The sequence below is a fragment of the Elephantulus edwardii genome, unplaced genomic scaffold (assembly GCF_000299155.1).
Source record: "Elephantulus edwardii isolate Elephantulus edwardi_28Jun2011 unplaced genomic scaffold, EleEdw1.0 scaffold00361, whole genome shotgun sequence".
NCBI lineage: Eukaryota > Metazoa > Chordata > Mammalia > Macroscelidea > Macroscelididae > Elephantulus > Elephantulus edwardii.
The window spans coordinates 1,847,537-1,854,232 of record NW_006400111.1 but is presented as its reverse complement, the minus strand read 5'-3'; the positions used below and the strand labels follow the sequence as shown (position 1 = coordinate 1,854,232).

Here is a 6,696-nt window from a genome sequence, read left to right as displayed (position 1 = left end):
TTAAGGTAGACTGGGACACAAATTATAGAGAGCCCTGTCTACCTATTTTAATTCTGGATAAAGAAGAAATGGAGAAAGTTACACAGCGTAATAGTCACATTTTGCTAGGAGAGGGGTGTGACCATTGAGAAGGAGCCTGGAAAGTGCCAGTGGAGGCTGTCAGACAGGGTTGCTGCACCACTGACTGTGAGGTTTTTTCTTTGAGGCTTCTTGCTGGGTTTCACAAAATTGAGCTGGGGTCCCCATTCTGGTTCTCTAAAGTGACATGATTACCTGTTTGGCAGTTCAGCAATGCTCAGCACCACACGAGCCAAAAAATGTGGGCTTGATGGCATGTTTTGGCTGCTGGTGGAACTTGTTCATAGAGCTGAGAGTGACCTCCTTTGGGGACAAGGGCTTTGGCCCCACCTCCTCTGGACCTGAGCAATATTAAGTCAGATCCGAGTTCCGGTTTCCTGCACATATCAGTGGGTAAGCTGCTCCTGGAAGCAGTTCTGACTTAACTGGGCTGGGATGACTGGCATTTAGAATCTTCAGAGGCATTACCCTCCTACAGTTTAACATGCCATCATCCTGAGTATAAGCTGGAGGTGTGCCCACGAAGCTTCTTGCCCTCGCCACAGCTGGTGCTGCTCTGAGCTTAGCAGTGTTTAGAGGTGGTTCTAAGGAGTCCCATCTACTTTCTGGCTATTTATTTTTTTTTTTAATTTTTTTTTACTGGCATATGAAGTAAATAACACGGCAGGACAGTGCAACCCTCAGGGAGCTCTGTGCCTTAATGGTAACGGATTGAATTGTGAGCACAAAGGTATATGGTTTGAATCCACCAGCTGCTCCACAGGAGAAAGATGGGCAGTCTCCTCCTGTGTGATACAATGACTCTGAAAACCTAGGGTTTCAGAGCGTCTGTTATGGGTCAGTGCATAGCAACAACAATATCCTGCCTTGTATCCTTTCTAGAACTTTATTTTATATTGGCTTGCATACAAAATTCATATATATTATGTTTAATTAGTGTACATTGTGTGTTTCACACATTCCTTCATTCACGTTATGTTTGATACAATCGTTCATATACATTATGCTTTACAAAATTAATCACCATTGGTCTCTGCCCACCATCACGCTGTCTTTTCAGGTCACACTGGATTTGTCCTAATTTCCTTTACTTCCTCCCTACATCCATCAAACTTTGTAGCCCCCGTGGTTCTCCCCCTCCTCACTCTCAATTACCTTGTCCCCCTCCCCCTTTATGGACTTTTATCCACATTTTATTAGTTATCCTTCTATTTTTACAATAGTAGTCTTAAGCAGTATTTGTCCTTATAAGATGGAGTTAGTTCACTCAGCGTAATGCTCTCTAGCTTCTCCATTGTTACGTAGTATTTTACGAAGTCATTGCTCTTGAGTGCTATATAGTATTCCATTGTGTGAATGTACCATAATTTCTCAGTCCGTTCATTTGTTGATGGACATTTGGGTTGTTTGCATGTTCTTGCTATTGTGAATAATAATGTTGGTATGAACATCACTGTACAAGGATCTGTTTGTTTCTCAGTTCTATTTGTCTTGAGGTATATTCCTAGCAGTGAAATAGCTGGCTCATAAGGCATTTGTATGTTCAGCTTTTTGAGGAAATGCCAAATTGCCTTCCAGAGTAATTATACCATTTACAATACCACCAGCAGTATATGATAATTCCAATCTCTCCACATTCTTTGTGACATTTATTGTGTGCCGCCCTGTTAAAACTTTGCCACTGCCACTGGGATGAGACGGTATCTCATTGTGGTTTTGATTTGTATCTCTCTGATTGCTAGCCATTTGGAGCATCTTAAGAAAGCCTTTAAAATTTCTGATTTGTTGACACTCACTACCCCCTTTTGTTAAGGGTTAAAACAGACTCTTATGGTTTATAATTTTGTTTGTTTCAACGAGAATTTGGTAAGGAAGTTAAATTACAGACTCTTTAATAATTTTGTTTGTCTGTTTCAAAGGGAATTTGATAGGGAAGTTAAATTATTCAACTCAAATCAATGTTTGAGCACTCTAGTACCACTATATGTGGGCATATACCCAGATCCTATACATGGCAGGAGTCCATAGGGAGGGAGCTCTGGTGGCCTAGCAGTAAGAAGTTACATTGACAATCCAAATCCGCTGGCTAGTCCAGCAGAGAAAGACGGGGAGTCCCCTGCTGGGCTTTCTCCTCTGAACAGCTGCTTCAGGGTCAGCTATGAGCTGGTTCTCATCCGGTGACATATAACAGCAGTCTGTAGGGGATGGCACTGCTAACCCAAGCTCTGCACCTTTCTGCCGCTTTCATTTCACCTGCTGTACAGGATGAAAGGGGGACAGTCTCCTCCCATGTAGTCTACAACCTGCTCACCTGCTCCTAAAATGAGCTGATTGACTCAACAGCAGTGAGATTTTTTTGGTCCATGACGGTAATATAGCCCTGTTGAACTACAGAGGAGAATCTATCCTGCTGGGTTTCGGTGGACACGATGATTTTTCTGGGAGGGCCCAAGAAGTTGTTCAGGGTAATTTTAAAGCACAGAAAGGGGCCAAGTTGTAGAAACTCTTCTTTTTAAAGAAGAGTTTTTTGAAGTGGGAAGGTAGGACCAATGTCAAACAGCCGTTGAGTCAGTTCTCACTCCTGACAACTCCACGTCTATCCTATTGGAACTGTGCTCTGGAATCATTCCTCTCTCCCAAGTACACTGCCAGACCTTTCTTCCCAGATGCCTCTGTGTGGAAATGCACCTCTAACCTTGTTAACCAGCCCAGGGACTCTGATCGTCTGGATTTGGATGACTGTTTAACATTTCTGAATCTATCACAGACCTGGTCAAAAGATTTTAAGACTCAGGAAAAAAAAATCTTGAGAACTGATGTCTGAGTGTTTAGATGTACTCTGCAGGCTTCCTACAGTGGGATTGTGAATCTAGAGGAACTGGTTGAAAATTCAGGGTCTTACTTCAGACCTGACTTGCTCGAAGTAGGAATTCTTGGAGTGAGGCCTGGGAATCTATTTTAAATTATTAGCACTCTCAGTCTCATTGCTTCCGTAGCTTCTTGTGTGCTCAAATTTGAGATGTGCTGTTGGAGATGACTTGTTCTCACTGTGGGTTGCTGTTCTCTAATCTCCCCCCCACCTTCTGCCTTGCATTTGGCTTTGCATACATGGCCCCCTGATGTAAAACAAATTAAACTTTTACCATGTATTTCTGCCTCTCTTAGGTTTTTTTGTTTGCTTGTTTATAGCTCTAGAATAATTATTATTTTATGAGTTGCTTTTCATTGCTGGATTTCTAATTCTGAACTTTTCCTTCCCCCCACCCCCACCCCACAGAGCCGAGAAAACAGAGGTGCTCAATGAAGATCTGTTACAGGTAACAAAACAGAATTTTTTTTAATGCACTGTTTAAAGGTATATAGTGGGAGTGGGGTGGGGGGAGCACACATGAGAATTGAAGCTTGGATTTTTTTTTTAAATTTTTTTTTACAAAACAGAAGAAGTTTGACTAGCATTGTTTTGGGGGGGGGGGGGGGGAAGCCAGTGAGCTACAGGGTGATTTTTAAAAAGGGGATCTGAAACTTTGGTGTCAGGTTAAGAGGTTCAAGTTGGCCTACTTCAGTTTTCAAGTGCCAGGTGGTAGGGTGAGGTGGGAGGGAGGAGAGCCAGGCCAGCCTGTCCTGTCCATTGGCCCTGTGGTTTGGTCATGTGTTCTGGGTAGGCTGAGGGACATGATGGGACAGAATCCTGCCAGCTGGAGCCCAGGACCCAACTTTAGCTTTTCTTTCCTGTTCTTCAATGTGTTACTCTGGCCCCTCTGGTCAGTACTATGGCTACATCCAGCCTGAGGCAGGGGATGTCCCTCCAATCATCAGCTGAGGCTTCCTTCCCCTGCCTTATAAGGACATTTCCTAGCCACTCTGTTTTCCAGCCTCTCTAGTCCACCTCTCAGTGACTTTCTTTGACTTTGAGGGCACTGGGAGTTTCTTCTAGAAGTCCCTCAACCTATTATGCAAATTGCTTCACTGTAACCTACACCCAGGGGTGGCTTAGTGGATAAGGAGTTGCACTAGTAACCCAAAGGCACATGGTTGGAATCCATCAGCTGCTCTGAGGGATAAAGATGGGCAGCTCCTTCCTGTGTGATTTACAGCCTCTGAATACCTGCTGGAGGGTCAGCTGTGCATAACAACAAACCCTCTTTCCACCTCCACACTTAACAGAGTATTTTGTTATTTCTGTCAGGTGCTTATCCGACACCTGGTAACCCTATGTACAGTGGCAGAAATCCCTGCCCAGTTCTGTGCCATCCTGACAATCTCCACTGTGCTCAGTTAAGCCCATTGTTGCAATCACTGTGTGTCAGTCCATCTTTTTTGAGGGTCTTCTTCTTTTTAGCTAAGCCTCTGCTTTTCCAAGCACGATAGCATGATCAGTGTACGTGAGACAGTGCCTCACCATCCACACCTCTGCACAGCGTCACCTGTCTGCTCACCTTTCATTTGCTTATGTTGTTGTTGTTGTTGTTGTTGTGTACTGTAGAGTCGGAACTAACCCATAGCTGATCCTCAAGTGGGTTTTCAGAGGCAGTTAATCACACAGGAGGAGATGGCCCATCCTTCTCCTGTGGAGAAGCTGGTGGCTTTATATTGTTAGACACCAATAAATAATAAAGAAACAATAAATAATACAAGAGGCAATTGAATTCTTTTATAGTACAAATATGTACTTCATATTTGCCATGATTATGACAAATATTTTCTCTCTTTGATTATTTGCTAATTTTTTTATAACTCTTAAAAGAAGAAAGTGATAGCAAAACATACCAACAGTAGTTTCCAGCTGCCTGCTTCAGACGCTCAGCCCCTAGCTAGCTTTGGTGGGCGGATAAGGAGTCGCTCAGCCAATCCAAAGACAAGCACTTCGCATCCACCAGCAGCTCTGAGGGAGAAAGATGAGCCGTCTCTTCCTGTCAGATTTACAGCCTCTGGAAACCATGATGAGTTAGTTTCAATAGCACATAGCAACAACTAGCTTTGTGGCCTCAGGGATTTGTTTAACTTCAAGTGGTTCAAATCTCTCAGCTGCTTGGAGGGAAAAAGGTGGGCTGTCTCCTCCCATGCAATACATACGCACAAAGCAACAACATGCCTTGGGGATTTATTTAACCTCTTCTTTTTTTTTTTTTAAATTAACCTCTTTATGCCTTAATTTCCACTTCCTGTAAAATGAAGATCATCACAAAATTCAGTTCATTGAGTTGGTCTGAGAATTTGATTAGTTAAATGTGTAATACACTTGGAAGGGAACCTACACATTGGAAATAGTTTCTCGTTGTTACTGTCACCTAGGATTATTTTGTTTCTGATATGAAACTTCTTTTGATTTGCTCAGAGTTCTTAATAGTTCTTTCCAGGTCCTCTGTTAGAGCAGTTGTTTTTCTGGTTATCTACAGTTTTCCTCAAGAGGCTTGAGTCCCTACAAGGCAGAAAGCCTGACAGATTTACTGTTGTTTTGCTGGTTCCTTGCACAGGAACTCAGTACCTGTTTGGCTTTTCCAAGATGTAATGTGAACACCTTTTGTTTGTGTGCCAGCAACTATTCCGGACATGGGGCAAATCAGTGAACAAAACTTGCCCAAGATCCTGTCCTCATGAAGTTTACATTCTTGTAGATTGGAGTTAAAAAAACATCAAATTTATAAGAAATAGTTTTGGTTTTGGTTTTGAGGCAAATGCAGAATGTATTTGTTCAGTAATTGTTTTAACGCTCAGTTATGTTAAGATTTGGGGACAGAAACTCAAATCTGTGCTTAAGTGTGAACTTCTCTGCTATGCCTGGTCCTGAGTCTGATACTTAGTTAGATCTGAGAAGATAGATGTTGGTATGGACTTTTGAGAAGGCTCATAAAGCCATCTCACTGGGTAGAATGATTTGGGGTCAAAATGGATTCAGCTTTGAATTTGTGATTTTTGTCTGAAATAGAAAACATCCCCCAGAGGTCCTGTTTTCCTTCTTAATAAGTCATTAGAATACACATTTTTTACATTCCTTTTTCTAAAATGCTCCTGTCTTTGCCATAAATAGTCAGTCCAAGCATAATATTTTGGGACACTAATGGTAATGTGTGGGTCCCTGAAGGTAGTACTTTTTTCAGCTGTCACTCTATTTTGTTTTAGAGGCCAAAAATCAGAGGGGAAAGAGGAAAACCCCGCAAAAACCTGAGTACCAAAAGTAATCACGTTAAAAGCACTGATCTTGAATTCCACTTGTGAAACATGTATTTTGAGTGTTCCTTTTTTTTTTTTTACCCTTTCCCCTTTTATTATCTTATATCTTGTGACAACTTGATAGGGAGAGGAAGTTGGCACTTTTTAACTTTCCCTCCCATTACAAGTAAAAGACTTCCATGTTTCAGAAAAGCATTAAGTTCTTGGTTGCTTTGTAGCAGTAGGCATACTGTTTTCTTTCTTTTTTTTTATTAAATTTTATTAGTTTTAATGAACATTTACAGGGATTTTGGGTTTTCATTCCTTCATTGCTGCACCATTCTCTCCACCCTCCTCCCCAGTTTGTTCTTCTTCCCCCGCCATCCGAATGTCTGTTTTAATTGTCCACTTGCCACAGTGCTTGTCAAAGTCAGTTCTGATTAATCTCCTTTGTCAGTGTGTCCTTTG

General features: G+C 42.0%; 1 protein-coding gene across 1 annotated transcript in view; it reads left to right on the top strand.

Annotated features, from left to right (window-relative positions):
• The first annotated feature begins 3,359 nt into the window (after positions 1-3,359).
• The window catches only part of ARHGAP17 (Rho GTPase activating protein 17), a 93,285-nt gene continuing 89,948 nt past the window's right edge, over positions 3,360-6,696 (top strand). Inside the window, exon 1 of the mRNA XM_006902048.1 lies at positions 3,360-3,395. The gene's annotated coding sequence lies outside the window, so the exon portion shown is untranslated. The remainder of the gene's footprint in view (positions 3,396-6,696) is intronic.